Source organism: Mastigoproctus giganteus, chromosome 10 (genome assembly GCF_048544385.1).
Source record: "Mastigoproctus giganteus isolate SK-2022 chromosome 10, ASM4854438v1, whole genome shotgun sequence".
NCBI classification, from domain to species: domain Eukaryota; kingdom Metazoa; phylum Arthropoda; class Arachnida; order Uropygi; family Thelyphonidae; genus Mastigoproctus; species Mastigoproctus giganteus.
The window spans coordinates 201,138,901-201,162,538 of NC_143584.1; the positions used below are offsets into that span (position 1 = coordinate 201,138,901).

At 38.4% G+C, this 23,638-nt stretch overlaps 1 pseudogene across 1 annotated transcript in view; it reads right to left on the bottom strand.

Moving 5' to 3' along the window:
• Positions 1-393: 393 nt before the first annotated feature.
• Positions 394-23,638, bottom strand: part of LOC150079781 (protein brain tumor pseudogene) — a 28,604-nt pseudogene continuing 5,359 nt past the window's right edge. The window contains exon 2 of the transcript XR_016547529.1: positions 394-3,771. The product of XR_016547529.1 is annotated as a protein brain tumor pseudogene (transcript). The remainder of the gene's footprint in view (positions 3,772-23,638) is intronic.

Genomic DNA, 23,638 nt, shown 5'->3' on the forward strand with positions numbered 1-23,638 from the left:
TTCACAACCACACACAAAAATCACTTTGATAAATGGCAAATTTCCTAATTTTTCTGTTCTTTTTTTTTTTTTTTTTAGGAATTAATTTTTTTTTCCTCCTCAAATAAGTTATTGTGCAGATTTATTGCTAATGCTTTAGTTGTTCTTTGGCTAAGTCTAGGCTTACTGGCCAATGTAATTCAATATTGAATAATAAAAATAGGTTTTGATACAAAAAAATTATTACATGATTGAATAGCCTCAAACGGACTAAAATTCTCTTAAATTTATAGGTAACATTTCATAACTTGGTCCATCTGAATATCTTATATTAAAACAGTAACAAAATTAAATTTCAACAAGAAATACTACAATTAATACAATAAAGCTAAATAAAGCTAAAAGCCTGAGTGTTACGAATCTAGATCACAAAAAAATTTTAGTAAAAAAAGACTAGCTAAATTTTCTAAACCTGGTGGGGGGATGAAAATCAGATCTCTACCATATTAAGACTTAATTACAGTAATAATTGCAAATATGCAATAGAACACGTGAATAAATAAATCAACACAAATTCTAAATATAAAAATGAACAGGGGGGAGGGGGGAAATTGGCACCCATGATAAACAATAAAAACTGGAAGTTTAGTAAACTATGTACAGGAGCAATACCTGCACAGCTATGGAAGAGTATAGACCTGGTGCATAAAAAGGTCAAAAAGGCATACAATGATGCTTTAGTGACACATTTAAGGCAGAAAATGTCACGCTGGCAAGGTGTTCAACAACTATTCAACAAATGGCCCCGATATTGAAGGATCACAGGAAAATTGCAATGCATCTTTGGCATACTACTAATAGTTAATAAATAAGATAGTAACATAGTTCCGTTGTTGCAATGTATTACAAAAAAGTGAAGGAGGGGGAGGGGGAAAAAAACCCTGGAAGGATTTCTGCTGATGACTAAATTGACTAGGGCCATAACACCAATAGTTGGAAAAATAGTTCTCAGTTAACTATGGTATTATCTAACTTAACAAAGCTTTAGGAAATTTTTCAATGGAAATAACTAAAGCTTTGGAGTATCATGTGTGCCCCTTACTTAACAAGTGACAGCTGCGCTTGTTAAGATATACGTAACATGCCCAAATGCAATAAGGCAGGTTACAAGATGTTGAATGCTGTCAGCTACACATTTAAACACTAACAATTATAGCAATAATTTACACAGCACTAACATTATAAACATCCCACAGTACTCAAAAACTTCAACTATTTGACATTTTAAAACCTTAACCTAGCCAAGTTTCATAAGTACTCCAAAAGTACAAGAGTTCGTTTTACCTTGCACATCACCTTGCCAATCGGTGGCATGCTTCAGGATATTAATCCTAAGATACTGCCTGTTTTCTTTTCTTTCAAAATCAATCGAATACTTTAAAATACAAACAAGAACCAAGTTCAATGAACCTCACTTAAAGGGTAATTCCTGGAACCTGCATGTAGCGATAAATATATAAACGGTAATCTTTACTGGCAAGAACTACTGAACCATCATCCATAAGTGCTACATCAAAACATTGGGCATGTTTTACTTTACTTTCTGATGCATTTACTAACTGCCCATCTTGTGTGAAGACTGTTATATTAAAATTATTATGATTGTCTGCAACTAAAATTTCTCCACTTCTATTGATGCACACTCCTATTGGATAGTTAGTTAAACCTTCACCACCAATTTGTCGCAAGAAGACACCATCATAATTGAATACTTTTACACAGTGAGCTCTATTATCACTGATAAATATTTCTTGCTTATCATTTACAACTACTCCATTTGGAAATTCCAGATGTTTAGAACAACCAAACTTCTGCAAAACATTGCCCATCTGATCAAATATAATAACTCTCATTACCTTACATTCAACAACAATGATCCTACCCTTATTATCAACCGTAACACCACGTGGGTGCTGCAAGATATTTGCTCCAAATTTCCGAACAAACTGGCCATACTGGTTATAAATCTGAATTTGGTGTGTTGGACTTCTTTCTGTCACAATAATATCCCCTGATGTTTTCACTACAGCAACACGATTGGGATAGAGCAATTGGCCATCACGTTTTCCACATTCACCAAACTGAAATTTAAATCTTCCTTCTTTGTCAAATATCTGAATGCGATGATTGTTGGTATCAGCTACAATGATATCATTTTGAGCATTAACAGCAACTCCACTAGGTTCAGTAAACTGACCTTCCATGATTCCAAATTCACCAAATTTGCAATGGTAAATCATTTTCTGTCTCTTAATTTGTGACTTTAAAGGATACATACTAGCTGATATTAGCTTTGAAGATAAGTCAACAACAGGGTCTGAAGGCAAACGGTAGGAGTCGGCAGTGCCATTATGGAAGATATCTGCATTCCCACTAGACCACTTCTCATAAGGGTTGATCTCTGTTAAGCTTGTTGAAAATGGTCCTAAACTATTAGCAGATCCAAATCTCTTGGAAATTATGTTGGACTCATATACGTGACCATTCTGATAAATTCTGTCAGAATTAACAACTCCATTAGGTCTGGCAATAGGCTGTGGCTTTGATGCTGGAGGAGATTCAGAACTATGTCTAATATATCCAAAAGTATTCCGAACTCCAACCTGGATGGCCTGATAGTTGGATAAAAATTCCATATCAACGTTCTGCAGGTTAGTCTCAGGAGTGAAGGACAAGATGTTCTGCAATTTTGAATCCAGAAGTTGTTTAAACATGAGTATTTCTGTATGGCTAGAGAATTTCATCATACGAGTAACAAATTCTGTAACTTGGTTTAGTCTGTCTGTCGTTTCGTGAACTTTTTGACTTAGCAAGCCTAAAGAAACTATCTTTGTGTTGTATATGCTATCCAGTTCTTTAAGAACTTCCTGTTTTCTCTCTTCTAATACTGAACAGTAAAATTGAAATGTGTCATTAATTTCAGTCTGTGCTTTATGGTACTGCAACTGTAATCTACTTATAACATGTTCAACTGTTTTTGCTGCATTTCGAAGATCATTTGTTTTCAGTTTACCATCTTCTAATATCTGACTAATTACTTCAATTTGTTTAGGCCCAACTTCTGTAATATGTTCATAATCATGGATTCCTTTTGGATGGTCAAGAACAGTACATTCTTTGCAAAGTGGAATGCTGCATGTTTTGCAAAAATACTTTAACACTTCATTTTTATGCCTAGGACAACTTAGAGGTTTTTCCATCTTCATTTCATCTTTGTTACCAAGTTCATTTAAGGTTAATACATTGTGTCCCTCAAAACAATGCATAAACTGGTGAGCCATGACACAGTTTGGGCAAAGAAAATTGGCACAATCAAAGCAGCGTGCAACTGCACTTGTATCTTTGCTTTTGCATCCGGTACAACTCAAGGCAGTGCTTTCCAACGCGCTGGTTTCCAAAACATTACTTATAGCATAATCAGATAATAATCCAGATACACCCTGAGCAGGTAAAGGACACTCTTGCTGACACTCTGGGCATAAAATTTTATCTGGAAATTCTTGTACTTTTTCTAAACAGGGTTGGCAAAATGTATGCAAGCAAGGCAATACTTTAGGAATGGTATAAGTCTCGTGACATAAACTACAGTTAGTACCAACACCATTCTCGCTACAGTTCTGGTCCCCAAATGGTCCAAGCTGGGGAGGTCCAAATACTGTTGAATCTGGTAATGATGGGGTAGGAGATGCCATATCAGATGAAGACCTAGTGCTGCTCATTGGTGATGATTTGCTGAAATAAAAATAAAAAAAATTATAGAAAAAAAAAGTATTTATGTAAATATTTATACTAATTCACAATTTGTACAATTTAAAAATTTACAACAGGTTCTCACAATAAATAAATTCTTCACCATACAAAAATAACATAAATGGAAAAAACTGTTCACAGTATTTTCTCAGACAAGCTAACATCTCTTTAAAAGGAATACCATAACTATAAAAGCATGTTAATAAACGAGAAGTTTTTTTGGTATCTATATATTCCACAGGGAATTCTAAATTAATGGCTGATGTATTTAAAATGTAATATCTATTACTCAGTGAATAACAGACACAGGACCAATAAAAATTTAGAGGGTAAACAATGGGAAGTGGAACAATAACCTTTTTAGTGGATCATTATGATTTAATACATCAACTGCATTGATAGGACAGATATGCTTTAATATTATATGAGCACATGCACACACTAGTAATATTGGTAGCGGCTTTCAGTTTATGGAAATGGCAACCCCTTTACTGACTTCTGCCAATCAGTAATGTGCAATTCAATATCCATTTCAGGAGTAAAAGTGAAACTCACCACAGAATATGTGCACAAATGATGTGTAAACTATTCAAAAATCTACAGCAAACACTGGATGACAAAACAATAGCAGTAGATACAGTTTGATGTATACACAAAATTGATTCAGTAGCTTGCATGAAATCTGTGCCAATGCCAGCCAACATTAACACTGGAATGCACCTAGGAATACAAATTGCAACTCCACTTCCCACATTCATTACCTTGCACTTCAATTTTCACATATGGGCAACTTAATATACTGGGGAAGGGAACATCTGTATTTCCATGTTTCAAAAATATGTTGAAATTCCTCTTATTTATTGACTCAACCATGTATATAACAATTTAAACCTCAGTTGCACTGATCAGAAAGCAGTTAATCACACAAATAGGAGTATTTCAAACTTCAGTAAATTACAAGTACAAAAACCCACATTATTAATATTAGCAATTTATGTTTTTGCAAAGTAGCAAGGACTAACAATATAGAAAATATCAAATAATATACTAAATTATTTTCTAGGTTATTTGGTTATACAAGTGTTCCCAGTACTCAGTGTTCATTATCTGAGTCGCTGAATTACAAGGATTTGAAAATTAAAGGAAGTCCTTCAGAAAACTGACCAAGCACTTGAAGGATAGTTTTGTGAAAATGACCTTCTTCATGATCGTGCAGCAAAAGTTAAGTGTGAAGTTAAACGCATAACTAAAACACTACAACAATTTTATCTGGAGGGGAAAAAAAAAAAAAAAAAAAAAAAAACCCTTAAACCACGTAATTTAAGTAAATTACATAAAGTTAAAACTCCCATAACAGAACTACTTAACTAGTGATCGCATCTAACTTTAGAGGGTAGAAAGCTCACTCAGCCACACTTTCTCTCAAGAAAAGAAAAATAAATAAAACATCAGGTTTATCCCCAGTTAAGATATGCAATTTCATCTAAGAAATCTGTTCTTAAAGATAAGCATGGAAGCAAAAGAAACCCCACCAAAAGAAAGACAGGACTATTTTTATAACTGAAGTAAACCCCAAGTTCCCCCCCCCCCCACTTAGGAACTGGATGCAAAAAATAATTTTGATATCATATATTTGGATTTCAGGAAAGCTTTTGACACTGTTGCACATGGAAGACTATTGTACAGATTGGAGCAGAATGGTATTAAGGGTAAGTTGCTGCAATGGATAAAAGGATGGTTGAGTGGGAGAAGACAGAGGGTGGTAATCAATGGGTGCTGCTCTTTGTGGACTAATGTTATTAGTGGAGTCCCACAGAGTTCGGTGTTGAGTCCACTGTTTTGTATATTTATCAATGATATTGATGAAGGTATCAGGCTTAATGTCAAAGTTTGCAGATGATACAAAGGTTGGCAGGGTTGTTAATGACAGTAATGGCAGTGTGCTACTGCAACAAGATCTAGATAATTTGGGCAGATGGGCTAAGAAGTGGCAACTGAATTTAACCTTGGCAAATGCAAAGTACTGCATATGGGTAGAAGTAATCCCAGAGAAACGTACCAACTGTGTGGTATTACACTTAAGGTGGTAGAAAATGAAAAAGACCTGGGAGTAATTGTGCAGTCAGATATTAAGTTTTCTGAGCAATGCAGACAGGCTGCCAGGGCACGTCATGGGGTTTTGTCAATGATATATAGGAATTTTGCTAGCAGGGAGAAGGAGGTGATTGTCTCTCTGTATAAGGCAATGGTCAGGCCACGCCTTGAGTACTGCGTACAGGTCTGGAGGCCTCATTTTAGGAAGGATGTAGATTTACTTGAGCGTGTACAGAGAAGGGCAACAAGATTGGTGAGGGGAATGAAGGGATCCTCTTACCAAGAGAGGCTTCAGTTCTGCAAATTGCAGTGGCTGGAGACTAGGCACCTGCGCAGTGATCTGATTGAGGTGTATAAGGCCTTGAATGGGTTGAGCACGCTGAATTCTGATGGGATCCTTCCACTTGTTCAGATTACGAACCTAAGGGGGCATAAATTCAAATTAAGAAAAGACATGTAGAATAGATGTGTGGAAATTTGCCTTTAGCCAGCAGGTGGTTAATTGCTGGAACAAACTTCCATCTGTCGTGGAAGTTGATAGGTTGAATAAATTCAAGGAGGAACTGGACAGGCATTTGGAGGGAATGGTGTGTTTTTTTTTTTTTTTTTTTTGGCTGATGCTGCATAAGCTCATACACTTGCTTTCTTGCATCACATGCCACCACTACTACCACCTCACAGATGCCCCTCAAAAATAAATAACATTCCTGCATTAACCATTAAACTGAAAAATTGTGAAATTTTTTTTCTACTTTCCTAAATACAGTCAAACACTTTCTGCAATAGTTTCTGAAGAAATTTACTTATGGTTTTGGCAGAGAAATTCTCTGCCACTGATTTTGCAATTATATGCATTTTTATTGAAGAATGGCATGGTACAGACAAGCAGTGACACTGCTTATTTAAAGTTTCAGGTTATTTGTTTTTCCTCTCCCAGTAGGTCAATAAACATGTCTCATCTTAGTTTCATTTTAAAGGTTTACTGGTTTTTCAACATAAGGACAGTAACTACTGGTATTCTTTCAAAATGGCCACTACTCTAGCATTAAATTTGAAAATGGAAGAGACTAATGGTTCTATTTTGTCTAATATATTTTTGGAATTTTTAAAATAAAATGTTTTCAAATTCAAAAAATAATGTTTTTTGAAAATAAAAGATGTAAAACACCGTTTTACACATTAAAGTTAAGAGTATTGCAATCTATTTAAAAAAATAATAATAAATTATATATATAGGCACTGTTCAAAGAATTGAAAAAATCTAAAGCATTTTCCAAAAAAAGGGCACCTTTCAGGTGGCCCACTAGTGCCAGGTAAATAATTTAGAGGCCACAATATTCCACATTTTTGTGACAAACTGCAAGAGACAGTTGAAAAATGGGGAATCCCTAAATGAATTAAGATTTCATAGATTTAAAAGCAGGTAAAAATCAAGGAAACCAAAACCTATGGAAAATGGAGCCATATAGAATATTTTTATGGCTACATTTCTACAATTAAAAAACAACCAGTGATGCAATTAGGGAATAAATACTATACTTGGGAATGCTAAAATTCACAAATGTCTGTTTTTAGTTGGTTATTTTTGTCACCATGACTGCTTAAATTTAAAAAAAAAAAAAAAAAAAAAAAAACCCACAGTGGATATTTGAGAATTTGTAACAGTTTATGAAAAACAGGGTATGTTGAAGTGGGTAACATCCTTTTTAGAAAAGGACTGGTTATTAAACAATTTCCACTGTAGAAAGAAAACTATCAGTGGAATAAGCAAGTGCAAGGAGGCATTACAGCCAACCACAGAAATGTCACTAGCAGCTGGAGACTCCTTGAAATTAATACCATCCAGGACTATCTTTCTGTTAGAAAACAGAAAGTCGACAGATGTTTCACCAAGCTCATCAATGCAAGAATTAGAAGAAAAAACAAAGATGTTGATAAAGTCAACTTAATCTTTAGGTTAGAATGCAACGTAGGTGAGGTGTGAGTAGATACAAGTCTTAGGCAATAGTTTCAACAAGGGACCACAAACTTGATTAACATTTGGACACAAAAGAAACATTAAAACTGAATGAAGCAAGTTCATTTCCAGCATAGTTACACATTCCTTTAACCCAGACTACATTATGCATTTCAGAATATGCAGCTTGGTCAGAGACCTCAGATAACCAAGTTCCTAGGAGTTCCAAGGAGAATCTGAAGGTTATGAAAATCTAAGGGGTTTAGAGGGGAACAGGCATTGTGTGTGTTATCAGACAGTCTAAAACTCGGATGGATCCAATATCTTTCTAAAATCCACTTGTGCACACCTCGGTGGTAGTCTTATGTCACTTTGGTGGCAACAAAAGCGTAGAGTGATTCTCTTCAAGATGCCTGGTCAGCACATGACTGCACAACAAAACAAATGGCCCTCAGTCGCAAGCAGCTTTCACTACCCCTCTTACAGCAGCGAGAGGATCAGAGTGGAGGCAGAGGGTGCTAAGAATCTCTGGGTAATACCAGGCTGCCATGCACGGAAACTGAACTTGGCCCATTACAACGTAAGATATAAAGGGCTACGTCTTAGCCCTTTATTGCCACCCTGGAGAGAACATAACAATGGCTATAAGGTACCTAGAACATGTAACAAATATCCTCCCTGACCAGAAACTAATAATAGGAGCGGATGTGAACTGCAGGTCATCAGCTTGGTATAGCCATACCCCGGACAAGCAGGGGACAAGGAATGGGCAGTGCCTGGAGGAATTCATAGCAACATGAACAATAACAGTGCTAATCCAACCTAATCAACTACTGACTTACTGCAACCTACGATGGGAACCAACCATCGATGTCTCCCTGGCCACTATCCGACCACAGGGTCCTGACCTTCCAACTCAACAGAGAAGGTCCTGAGAGAAAAATGCTGCACAGATATGCACTGAACACTGCAAACTGGAACCAGTTCAGAGACACTAACAGCAGAAAAAGATACACAGCAAGCTGCAATTCAAACAAACCAAGACCAACTCCAAAAAAAGTCACAGCAGTCATTACTAAAGCAGCGAATGATGCCATAAAACGAAGAAAACCTGCCTCAGGTGCTGTACCATGGTGGAGTCCGGAGCTCCAAAGAGAAGTCCAGGCCAAACGAAAAGCATTCCAGAGAGCCAGATGCTCCTGGCCTGCCCCTGAAGTGGATGCACTGCGGGAAATCTACAAGGAGGCCAGAAACCAGTACACCTCACTCATATGCAGAAGTAAACAACTCTAGTGGAAAAATCCAGTCGCAACCACTGGCCCCTGGGGGATGGTCTACAAAGTAACCACTAATAAACTCCCCAGGGGAGAGGTAATTTCAACCACCATAACACCACAGGGAGATGCTACCAATTCTTGGGAGGCATCTGTTAATATTTTGGATGCAACCTTCCACCCTCATGTAGACCTGCAGACACCCCAACAAATCAAGATGTGCACAGAGAATGACGACTACCGAACAGAAGACAGGGAACCGGATTTCACAATAGAGGAATTGCAAGCGGCTGCGCACCTTATTAAAAGTAAGAAATGTCCGGGTATCATCAGGAAGGTGGTGGAGATAGCCCCCCCGATATGCTACTGAACCTCTTCAATCTATGTCTCCAAACTGGGACCTATCCAAAGGACTGGAAAAAAGCAAATATTAAACTCATAATTAAAAAACCCAACAAGACAAACCAACTTCCTACAGACCAATAGTCCTACTAACAGTCTGCAGTAAACTCTTGGAACAACTCCTGTTAATCAGAATACAGGCTCACTACCCACAGGCAAACCTAATGTCCTCGAACCAGTACGGCTTTAGACCGGGAACGTCGACTGTAGATGTCCTGAAGAACCTCCTTGCACGTGCAGCTGCCACAGAAAAGAAAAACTTCCTGGCTATCTCTATCGGCTTCGCTGGGGCGTTCGACACCCTTTAGTGGCCGAGCGTCCTGTCCTAGCTCCGTGGGAGTGGGATGCCAGGCAACCTCTATCGAGTAATCCAAAGCTACCTCTCCAGTAGACTCGTCATGGTGAATGCTCCATATAAAATACTCACCAGAAAAATCAACAGAGGCTGTCCACAAGGCTCCATTTTAGGACCCACATTATGGAACATCGTCTTGGATGAATTCCTAAATACCGATATTGGAAAGGCATCTTCACAAGCCTTTGCAGACGACCTCATCCTGATGATAGAGGCAAACAGCAGAATCCAGCTGGAAAGAAAGGCAAATCATGCCCTTAAAATCCTACAAGAGTGGACCAATATCCACTTCCTTAGGATCTCCGCAACCAAAACGGACTCCATTCTCCTCAAGGGTGCCCTAGATTACAGGAGACCCCACAGATTAAGATTGATGGTATCACACTACAACTGTCCAAGGAACTTAGATACCTGGGAGTAATACTGGACCCACTCTCTCCTTCCAGGCACACTTGAAATACATCTGTAAGAAGATACGGGGCTATACAGCCCTTGTTACCAGAGTCGCAAAAAGGGACTGGGGATTGAAAAAGAAGACCCTCAGGCTGTTTTACAAAGCTGCCTTCCTGCCGATAGCTACCTACCTATGCTTCCGGTAGCATGGTACCCCAAAGTCACCATGGCGGTAAATTGCAGAATCCTCGACTTTATCCATAGAGCCATGATGCTCACTATAACCCGGGCCTACAGCAGTTAGCAGCCACGTGCTGCAGGAACCCTACCTTTAGACCTTGAAGTAGCTAAATGTGGAGTATTATATGAACTCTCCAAGGGAAGAGCCTGCACCTTCGTCGGCTTTGACGCAGATCCTACCACAAACCCTTTGACTGAGAAAGAGACTTACAAATCACCTCATGCAAACCTGGAAAACCAACCAGATGGGAGAATTCCCCAAAGGGAGAAGTCACCAAAATATTCTTCCCCAACATTGGAAAACTATCCAATGGCTCTAGCATGGTTCACCTCCACTGCCAGCTCATCACCCGGATCACCTTTTTGCCCAGAGATAGAGAAGAACACACCTCCTGGACGGGAGGCAGGAATATATTGCCTTCTCAAAGTTCGCTGAAGCCTTGTACAGAAGAAGACAGGACCTGAATGCACACTAGCCACTAGAAGCCAAAACGTGCATAACACCTAAGATGACCTACCAAGTAACCATGAAGATAGACAAAAAAATCTGAATGAAGGACGAATAGCAACTGTTCTGGCAGCCTGAGCCAAGCACTAGCCTGGCTCTCCTTTAATATCCATTCCAGGCAGGAGGACGAGACGACCAGTCGCCTCACCCCCCTGCTACCCCACCTTTTCTTCTGGTGAGGCATAGGCATGCCTCACTGACCACCTGGGGGAATCTCTTCTGTGTCCCCCATACTTCTGCCTTTCCCCCAACCTTCTTCCTCCCCTCCCCCACTCTCTCTATACACGACTCGAGCGCCCTACACACTAATAATCTTTGCTCAGTCTTGGCCTAATTATCCTACGCACTGCCCTACTCCTGCCATATGAATGCATGCACACATGCTGTATGCAAACATCCAAAGTAATTAAGATTGCATGGATGCATATATATTATGTATCACTGTTGTGTATATATGTATGTTCTTATATGCGTATGTGTACATAAATTTTTTTTTTTTTTTTTTTTAGTTCCTAGCCGCTGAAATCTCAGGAAATTACGTGGCAGGACCTGCCAGAGTAACTTAAGTCTACTGGGTTCCTGGTCTGCCTCCACGGGGCGAAGGTGGGGCAACGCTGGGCTCCAGCAGCTAAATGAACAATGGTACACGACATTACACAGGTACAATACCCACACACTTTTAAACCTCTGGCGTTCCCCCAGGAAACTGGTACACACACAAAGAAAGCAATGCGGAGATGGGGGAAACCCCTGGTGCCACATGACAATATACCTTACAACGTAAGATTGCTCATCAGTGAAGATAGGATATTAGAGCTGGAAAAGGAATTAGAAAACATGAATTGGAATATCATTGGTTTGGCTGAAATAAGAAGAAATGACTCACTTGTAAGTTTATCAAGTGGTAATCTGCGGTACATCAAGGGAAACAGCAAAAAAGAGTGAAGGTGGAGTTGGGTTTCTGGTCCATAAACATTTTTTAATTCAAAAGTACATCACCAAGGGTGTCAAGACTGCTTCTCAGGATTTCTAAGAGATCCTATCTTTAGGTTGTATCTTACCAACACTGGTTGTATGCACTAACACTGAGGCATGGTGTTGAAGAAATGTACACTGAAATTGAGATTTAGATGAACAGAAAACTCGCTACACCATTATTATGGTGACTTCAATGCTAAGGTTGGAAAAAGACAAAACAGCGCAGAAAGGGAACCTATAGGAAATTTTGCAATTGGTGAAAGAAGTCTGGAATTTGCAGAATCTCAAGGAATGTCAGTAATGAACACTTTCAAGAAAAGGGTGAACAGAAAGTGGACATGGAAGGGCCTAAATGTATTAACAACTAATGAAATCTACTTCATCCTTACTAACAGAAGATATATTGCGAATGATGTTACCATCCTGAACAAGGTAAATGTTGGAAGTGATCACAGAATGGCAAGATGCACACTTGATATAGATGTAAGAAAAGAAAGGAAAGGGAAGAAAAACTGACTCTAGTAAATAATATGGAAGGCCTTTGAGATAACAGAAAAGGAGTAGGGACTGGAACTTAACAAGTTTCAGCTTCTGAAGACCTTTCAGGATCAAGATATTGATGAGGAATAAAAGAACTTTCTGAAAGTGATAAAGCCCGAGAAACCTATAGGTAAAAAAGAAATCCAAAGAATAAAATACCCAATATCCTTCCTGATGAGGTAGAACATGCATTGAAGAATATGAAGAATCAGAAAGCCCTGGATTAACACAAAGCTGCTGGGGAGTTGTTAAAATTGGGAAGAGACATAACACAGAAACTGGCAAGACTCTTCACAAAATACATTAGAAGAGGCATGACACCTAAGGAGTGGAATAATGCAATCCTAATTTTGTTGCATAAGAAAGGAGATAAATCAGAAATAAGACCATTAGCTTGTTGTCCCACATCTACAAGTTGTTCACAAGGGTCATCACTAACAGGTTAAAATGAATACTTGATGAGAATCAACCAAAAGAGCAAGCAAATGAATATAAAACACCATTATGTGTAGCATTTGTGGATTATAAAAAGACATTTGACTCCATACAGAATAAGGCAATGTTTCAGGCACTAGAAAGACAAGGTATAGATACCCCATACATTATAATTTTGAAGAAAATATATGAGAAAGCTACCTCCTTATTAGACTAGACAATGACAGTAGCAAATTTAAAATTGAGAAAGGAGTTCAACAAAGAGACAATATCTCTGAAGTTGTTTACTGCTGCCCTCGAGGAAGATTTCAGAAGATTAGACTGCTTGCAGAAAGGAGCCAAGGTGAATGGAGAGTATCTAAACCATTTACGATTTGCAGATGACATTGTGACCATAAGCCACAATCCCGAAGAATTAGAAGAAAACCTTAAATCAGTTATGCAGAATTAGTAAGGATTTCAGACTAAAGATGATGGCTAAAACAGGTATGCCACAGAGAAAGGGATATAATCATTGAAGGAGCAGTAATTGAAAAAAGGTGGATTGGTATACTTATCTGGGAACTTTTCACACGAATGTGGTTTAACCCCAAAAATCAGGAGCACTACCTATTGGAGGACGAGGCAACCTACAATGCCCTCACCAACTTTGCTCGGTGTCCATTTGCAAGATGCCATACCCTACACCCGCCAGCAAACCCAGAACCAGGATAAATACAGCTTTCCATACTCACTGCACCTGAAGCATCATGGATGTAGTGGTAGCACATAAAATGAACAAACAGAAATCCAATAAACCAAAACAAAACTCAAAAAGGAATGTATGTCATATGAATAATAATTGGAGGGCACTCAACCTTATAATAACTTGATGCATCAAGAGAAAACTGGACCATTCACCAGCTGTAACTAAACTCCACTATTCCAATACTGAGCCATGGATGGGACATCGATCCCATGTGAGAACCCCAACAAATGACATTGCACAACCTGCACAGAGAGCAATCAGACCAACACCCATAACCCAGCTGAATGTCCTAGTTCTCCTGCATGCTACTATGGACGGAGTCCACCCTGATGGTGATTGAACCCCATCCAATTGAACATCGACAAATGGACAGGACTTGCACAAATATCTGACAGACAGACTAAAACCTAGAAGGAAGCATCTAGACTCCAAGGAATCAGAGTTGGGGCAGCCCTCGTGCCTCGGTGCCCAGGCTACAGCCACCATCTACACCCTATTGCCTATCTGGGCCAGCTCCCTTGCCTGGCCTACTTTCCTCCACTCCCTGGTGGGGGGAGAAGGCTTAGACGGCTTCCCGCCACCCCTTCTTTTCTCTCTGGTGGGACATGGCCCACTGTATCTGGAGTTCCCTTCCCTATCAGCTCCATATTTCTATCCATCTCCCTCCAGTCTTCTGCCTACCCCACTACTCTACCTGCTAGCAATGTGAATGCCACACACAATCAAAAGTCAACAATTTAAATTAATTTTGCCCATTATTTTCGACCTTCCCCTAGCACTTCTCTATGCAATCAATTTTTTTTAGGTTCTAGCCACCAAAATCTCAGGAAATTAGGTGGCAGCACCTGTCATGCCTGGTCTACTTTCAGAGGGCAAAAGTGGGACAACATAAAGTCTCAAGTAGGGATCTAGTGGTTAAAGGACCAGAAGAACAATGGTACATGGCATCACACACATATGCAAAGTCCACACTTTTAAATCTCTGGCTTTTCCAGTCAACTGGTTTACCCACAATGTAAACTATGCAGAGATGGGGGAACCCCTAGTGCCATTTGACCCTAAACACACTTTACTTATCTGGGACAAGTCATTAGCTGTAATAATTATAAATGGCTGGAAGTCAAGAGAAGGATAAATTTCGGATGGATAGCATTCAGAAAATATTTACACACTGAGGAGCAATATCTCAATCTGTCAAACGTAAAATAATGAACCAATTTATACTCCCCACTATGACTTATGGCAGTGAAACTTGAGCACTCACCAAAAGAATGCAAGAGATGCTGAAAACTACACAGTGAAGAATGGAACAAATTATATTAGGAATCAGACTGTTAGATAAGAGAAACACATGAATTAGGCAGCAAGCTCAAGTAAAGGACATCCTTATCAAAACTAAAGAACTGAAATGGGCAGGACACATAGCTCAAAGACATGACAGATGGACCAATTAAATATATTAGAATGGTACCCACCAAGAGGACTAAAAGAAAACCCCGAAGACAACAGAGATGGACAGATGAAATTCACAAGTTCATGGGTAGTAGTGGCATGTGATGCAAGAAAGCAAGTGTATGAGCTTATGCCGCATCGGCCAAAAAAAAAAAAAAAACCATTCCCTCCAAATGCCTGTCCAGTTCAGTCTTAAATTTATTTAACCTATCGACTTCCACAATGGCAGATGGAAGTTTGTTCCAGCAATTAACCACCCGCTGGCTTGGATGCCATAGTAAATGGATGCCATTGCACAAAACAGAAGAAACTGGAAAGTTGCTGGAGAGGCCATCTTGCAGTGGATTGAAAATGGCTGATGATGATTCCATGAGAAATTCAAATTCCATAATAGTCAAAGTTAACAATTGTTAATCTCACTCAACAATGATCTATATATTCAGTCAAAAAATAAATAAATCTATAAAACACTAACCAAAACTTTAAAAAGAATACCTTTAAGTTTAAAATCTGTATAAAGGACTACATATAATTAAAATTTAAAAATGTTGATTATAGTTCAGTAATAGCTAAACACATATGATAAGAAAGGCACCATGTGGACCCACTGTACTATCATCACTGAATATGAAAAGAAGCAACAATGTCACTTCTGGTTAGAGGCAATAAACATCTATAACAAGAAATGTGTTATGGATGCAAGAAAGACTGGGGGGGAGGGCATCCACCGTGCCTTTGAGTTACTAATTAAACCATGTACTTAGATCTTTGATTTTAATTAAAGATACTACTGTTTTTAGTATGTTAGAAATTAACACATGTACTTTCAAGGATTTTAACATAATGAGATTACTAATGACTAAAAGACTGGCTCCTGAATATCAAATACCACCTGTAACTTCAGCAGATTAATAAAACCTCTGCCAATTGTAGGATTGGTTGCTGTCTCATGTAACAAATATAAGGTTGAAAAGAGTAAATTTAATATGCAGAATTTCAAAATTTCTCATGGTGTGAGAATGGTTTAAGATAGCTTCACAACAGAAAAATCTGATGAAAATCAAATAAAAACAAATATAGTAAGATTCCTTCACTCAGTTTTCTGAATGCAAATGAGTATTTCAAAATGTCGATTTTAAATATAACCTACAGCAATGTCACAAATCTTTTTACAGCTGCAGATTCCTAGCTGGAAGACCCATTCCCCCAAATTAAACATTTATTGTTCTCAATAGTAAAACACTGATATTAACAAACATTTTTAACCTCCCTTAAATTTACTGTCATATACATAAAAAAAATAATAATAATAAAACTATGCAGCCTCTCTGTTAGATTGCATATATCAGTTTCCAGTAATGACTGGGGAGGAAGGGGGTGGTGCCTCAACTTACCTTTCAGAATTAATGATGGGCAAGCTTTTCTTTTTTGCTTAAAAACTCATATTTATAGCACACAATGAGCAGAATCCACCTTCTCACAGACCTCCAGTTAGCCTGTTTTACTGTACAAAAAGAATCCAACTTCCTGAAAAGGAGGAATCCTAAACCAGAGACCAACTTTTTTTTTTTTTTTTTTTATGTAAACCCCAAACAAGAGGTATCAGAACCTATAGTACTGTGATTGGGTTGGAGGTTGAGAAGACGAAAGATATTTGTTGACTATTGGATTTAAACTTCAGTAGACTGTAATCTTCAGGAAATACGTATGAAGGAAGGTTGTTCCAGAAAAATGGCAGTTGAATAAATAAACGAGGAAGATGAAAAGTTGGTTCTGTGAGTTTGAAGTTGGACAGTAAATGGATGCTGGCTGGTGGCAGCACGTGTTCGGACTGTTTTGAAAGAGAGCGGGAATTATAGAAGCCAATTCAGAAGAACAGTGCCCATGGAAGTATCTGTAGAAGAGGCATACAGCAGAAACAGGACGTCTATGTGACAGCAAGTGGAGAGACTGTTACAGATGAATCATTAATTAACCTAATTGTCCTCTTCTGAATGGAATCAAGAAGCCTGAGAGAGATTTTGGGGGCACCACCCCAGACATGGGAACAATATTCCATGGCAGGGCAGACAGATTTGCAATTTATACAGAGTGAGCAGCTGTTTGGAAGAAAAGTAACGGTGAGAGCAAAAGAGAAAACCAAGTTTTTTAGATGCCTCCAGTTAGCCTGTTTTACTGTACAAAAAGAATCCAACTTCCTGAAAAGGAGGAATCCTAAACCAGAGACCAACTTTTTTTTTTTTTTTTAATGTAAACCCCAAACAAGAGGTATCAGAACCTATAGTACTGTGATTGGGTTGGAGGTTGAGAAGATGCAGAGGAAGCAATATTTGTAATGTGCTTGTGCCAAGAGAGATTAGAAGTCAGGGTAATCCCCAAAAGAGATCATTTTGCCTAGAAATTGGAGTGTCACTAAAGGTAAGCATAGGAGCAGAAGATCCTTTTTGCAAGATATAAGACAAGACTGGGTTTTAGAAGGGTTGAAATCAATAAAGTTGTCTTTGCCCCACTGGAGAATTACCTGAAGATCAGCATTTAAGGAACTGGTAGCAGATTTACAAGAAGTTAAAGCTGATTGAGCAGGACAAGGTTTCTCAAAATGGAAAGTAGAATGCAATGTGCTATCATCGGCAAAACTATGGATAGGATTTCCAGTCAATGGAAGAAGGTCATTAATATACAAGAGAAGACAGAGCCATCTACCATCACCCTCAGTGAGCGATCAGAGAAAACTGGATAACCAATTACTAAAAACTGTTGGCAAACCATAAGATGGAAGCTTGTTTAGAAGACCTTTATGCCAAACACGATCGAAAGCCTTTGAAATGTCAAGAGCAACTACTTGTGTTTCACCAAACCTTTCCATTGAATTAGTCCATAAATGGGTAACATAAGCCAGAATATCACCAGTGGATCAACACTGACAGAATCCATACCGGTGATCATTGATCAGATGGAAGGTTTCTAGGTAGTTTAAAAGTTGGTGGTTAATTGATTTCTCCATTACTTTAGAAAGAGTAGAAGTAATTGCAATGGGATGGGAGGGATTTGTCACCCTTTTTAGGAACTGGCTGGATATGAGCAAATTTCAAAGCAGAAGGAAAAACACCTTTGGAATAAGAAAGTAAAAAAAAAAATCAAAGAATAGGAGTAAGTTCAGGAGCACAGGTTTTGAGAACAAGTGGAGAAATACCATCGGGACCTGGAGCTTTCTTAGCATCAAGATTCGTCAAAATCCTTCTGACGGAAGACCACAGGAGGCATTGAAGAGTGTTGGGAATGGTGGGAGGTGTTTTACGAAGATCATTAATATACGAGTTGGAAGCAAAATGGGATGCTAGCAGGTCAGCTTTATCCTTGGCTAAAGTGACAACCGAACCATCTGGTCTGGACAGAGGTGGGCAAAAGTTGCGGCCAATAGCTTTGGCATTAGGACCAGAATGCTCTGCTACCATTAGGGCAAGAAGCAAGTTTTCTACTCTTAGCCTGTTCAAACTCTAGTTTGGACTGATTAATAACTGCTTTACAACTGTTGCGAGCTTTGGTGTAGGCAGAAAATGAAACTGAAGAATTAGAAACAAGCCAATTATGTAACATTCTTCTCTTGAACAGCCTTAACACATTTATTAGAAAACTAAGGTTCAGATAAAGGACGAGATTTTAAAGTGGAGTAGGATAAAGGATCCCATTCCTGCAAGAATAATTTCACTGACACGATATGAGCAAACATTGACACCAGAAGTTTAAAACAGTAATCCGACCAAGGAAAAGAAATTTCGCAGGTCATCCCATGCCAAACAACACGAGGTTGTGAATAGCCATGAGATAAAGGCTCCATTGGAGAAGAGACAATCACCAAGTTGTGATCTGAAGTGCCTAAAGGACCTCTCACTTCAACCGTGTACTTAGAAGGTTTGTTTGTGAGAAAAAGATCAAGCGTGTTGGCTGTATGATTAGAATTGTCCAGTATTCTTGTAGGTAAATGAACAATCTGTGCAAGGTCAGTAGTAATTGCAAAAGCCTCAGCATCTCGACCAGCTGGGTCCATGTGACTAGCAAACGGAAGACAGCTGGAGTTGTGAAAATTAAAATCACCAAGGAAAATTACCTCACTGTTAGGAAAGTTGGACTGGAGAAAGTCAAGTTGCAAAGAAAGGAAGTCAAAGAGCTCCAAGTGATTAGTGGAGTTGGAAGAACGGTAGAGACAACAGATGAATTTGACACAATGAGGTAGAGATTTTAAACCAGAGAAGGTTAAAGAGATTCCAAATTGCCAAGTCTCTGACAGGGAATATAGGAACGGACACATGCACAAGTACCAACCACCTTTGAGGCGAAAGGAATCACACAGCGAATAATTTGGGCATCTGAGATGAGCAGCAGTTGAATCAATCAATAACTGAGATTCTGTCAGAAAAAGTACACGGGGTTTGGCAGACTGCAAGTGGAAATGGACATCGTTGAGATTAGAATTGAAACCACATATATTTGTGAAATGAATCAGGAAGTGCTTAGGAGGTTTAGATCTTTTCGCAGATAAGCTTGCTCTATTAGTTTGACAATTCATGGTGTATTCAATAGTAAGAAAAAGTGGGTGGGACATGCTGTAATGAAATTTTTGGATATTGCGTACACGTGGTAAGAATATACCCAGATCCTTGACATAACGTGGCCTCGACAATGCTCCCTGCATACACACTACTCGGACTCCCTCCAGTCACTATCGGGCAGAGTAGAGGTAGCAAGATTATACACTAGTTGATCCGGAAGCCTCCTAGAGAGTTACCAATAGGTTCGGTCCGGTGTACTAACTAGCGACTGGCCTGCAAACACTGTTTTAGAGCTGTACCCTCGAAATGTAAGGAATATTGGATCTCGCCACGATGTTCATCATAACCTCAAGTCAATCATACTGCATAATGGAAGAGCTGACCAGAACTTAGATCTAGAGACTAAACATGGGTTCCACCACTTCAAACCTCCAATAAGCAAAGTGGTGGTATTGCACCGGTTGATGAGAATCATCTACCACCTAGAACTCTGCTACAGTGTGAAAAAAAAGCCCACAGAAGTTCCTTACATTATTGATAAGATTTGAACCCCGGCCTTTTCCACATGGTATGTGGCAGGACAGCAATTATAATTACTGCACTATCTCACAGCAGCAATTTAATGAGCTACCAAAAAAAAGCCAAGCAGGCTGTGCAGATTATATGCTACTTCCATACAAACTGATAAATGCTTTTTGTGAGTTAAAAGTAATTTTATTATATTAGTGCAATTTATTTTTCTCACAGTGAGAAGCAGCAAAAAAAAAATTCTTCCAACTTTTGAGTGGAATTATTGGGGGTGAGAAGCAAAAAGAAAAATTGGATAACTTTTGTTTTTGCTCACCCCCCCTCCCCACCAATAACTGGAATTACACTACTGTAAACCTATCAAGACCAGGAAACATTCACCATATTGATATTCTTTGTTCTGTTCAAACACTACTCAAGATTAATCTTCTGTCATGGAATAATTTAAAATTTCCTAAAATTAGTTTATATATCATACCAACTATTTAATTCCATGGTTATTGACCACAGAACCATAACTCTCCACATTCAAGAAAAGGTTAAAATGAAGATATGGCTGATGAAAGCATTGATTCAGATCAGAAATACACAGGAGAATAGAAAAATTCCCACTCTGGATTATCAGCACTGAGGTACAAAGGTTGAAATGAAGGGCCAAAGATGTATCTGTATACATACAGATGTATGACAACAAAAAAATTATTAAACCATAAAATGAAAGCCAAAGTATGTGTGATCAAGACATACTAGAGTTGATTTAGTTTGATGTCATGATGGGCATCATTGCAAGATACAACACTCTACATTTCATGGGTAGAGCTTTAAAACATTGTAAACTAGCTGTAAATAGTAATATGAACAGAAAATAATGGTAAATAACTTGGAGCATGTGTGTCCAATCCAAAACTTAGCCATCGAGAATATTTTATAATTCTTGATATAAATGTCAAATCATCAAATTCTCAAATATCCACCACCAATTCCTGGAGATTAGCATCTCCAGGAAATTCTCTAGAGGGACAAAAATAACTTAGTTGATTTCAATCCTAAAACTCATTCCTGTCATATCTCTCAAAAAGGATTCTGCTCCTATGCTTATCTTTGATGGGACTGATGATTTCTAGGCAAGATCATATCTCTCTATTGGGATTATCCTTACTTCTAATCTCTCTTTGGCATAAGCACATTACAAATATTGCTTCCTCTGCATCTAAAAAACTGGATTTTTTCCTTTTGCTCTCAACATTACTTTTCTTCCAAACAGCTGTTTGTTCTGTATAAATCGCAAATCTGCCCTACCATGGAATATTTTTCCCACATCTAGGGCAGTGCCCCAAAACCCTCCTCCTCTCAGGCTTCTAGAGACCACATTCAAAAGAGGGCAGTTATATTAATTAATGACCCATTTCTAACAGTCTCTCCACTATCTCAGACTGTTTCTGCTGCATGCCTTTTCTATAGGTACTTCCATGGGCACTGTACTTCTGAATTAGCTTCTGTAATTCCCACTCACCCTTCCAAACCAGTCCAAACACATGCTGTAACCAGTTAACATTCTTTTATTGTCTAACTTCAAACTCACAGAACCAACTTTTCTTCCTCATTTAATGATTCAACTTCTGTTTTCTGGAAAACCTTCCTTCATATGTATTTCCTGAAAATTACAATCAACAAGTAATTCTTTCACCTTCAACCTATGAACAGTACTAAGTACCATAACATGAGAGGTTCTAATACCTCTCATGTTTGGGGTTTTCATAAAAAATATTTATAGTCAACACCGAGAAAGAATGAACTCAGGTCACTACCACCACTTTTATGAGTAAAGGTGCAATTAGGATCTTAGAGATTTTGTGATTAAATTTTGCTTAAAATTAATCATAAGTACAAAAAAAAAGAGCAAATTTAAAGGACTACAGAGAAAAGAAATTTCTTCTTTTATGAAAAGGACTTGCAAAACAGCAGGACATTCAACATATCCAGCAGAAACATTTCTATTACAAACACCAATTACCATGCTACACATTAACTGTGTTAGCCAGGAAATGACTACAAGCTTGTTAAGCACCAAACCAATGAAACCAATGAATGCAACAGTTGTAGAAAAAAAAAAAAAAAAGGCCCAGAGCAAATCTGGCATAAGCCAAAAAAAATGGGAGACTACTTATTTGAACTTAAGCAAAACAAAAAAAAATAAAACAGTGATGCTTTTTGGCCTGTTATTTTCAAAAGTTACTTTATTAACTTCCAAGAAGGGCTACCAATACCAAGATTCTGGTAATTTTATTTAGGATTTGAAATCCCAGTATTGAATACCGTTTTTTTGGTACTAATTTAAAAAATAATAATTGTTTATGATTTATTCACATAAAGGTTATAAAATCGACAACAATAAATCATTAATATTACAGAATGTGCAACAGAGGGATTATTATACACAATACAAATGCAACAGAAACTTGAAAACGTGTCATGAAACTGCAATATGTAAAATCTTACAAATATATTTCTCTTAGTAAGTATAGTGTGTGTGAAAACATCATTATGGATATATTTCCATTAGTGGGAGTAGGCCACTTAAGCAATATGGTGAACAGTGGTATGCCAGGTGCAGAAGGGTTAAAATTAAGCTTCTGAGCAATAGTTTAATCCCTCTATTACACCGCTACTTGAGAATTGAAAAGAGCAAGTTTAAAGAATAACACAGTGATTGGGTCAGGTTTAAATTAGATATGGGGAGATACATAAATGCGTGCAAACCCCTATGGGGGTTTGCACGCATTTATACACACAAGTTTCCATATAAAAGTAGTACAAGGGACGATTGTAACTTGCAATCAACTGAATAAATAAATATACGAGAAGGAAATAAGGTGCTAGCTCCAAAAGAGGGGTTCAGAGTTTATTGTTCGGAGGTGTTGCAGATGCAGTGGTAGTTCTGGGTTAAGTTTGGGGAGTGTCCAGCTATATAGTGAAGAGCTCCACCGGGCATGTCCTGTGCTAGAAGTTAATCCACAAGGGCACTATCTGACTAGCTTGTTATCCAACGAATAGTGTCAGATAGTACCTTCTACTACTGCTATGGTAATTTCCTTCGGTATTAACAGAGAACTGTTCCCGATATAAGACAGTACTGGAAGAGCTATACTGCAAAGTTCAACTGAGAGAGAGAGAGAGAGAGAGACGACACCGCACCCCTGTGGAAGGAATCCCACAGTGAAAGAGAAGGAAGGCAAATCCTTGAGTTGGTTTAAGTTGTTTTTTTTTTTTTTTTTTGATTTGGTAGTTGTTGGTGCATCGGCTTCTGTGGCCATATTGCACCTCCCAAGGTTTTTGCAGTACTTTGATCCAAGCCCGAGGCGGGAATCGAACCCGCGACCTTTGGGTTGCCGGGC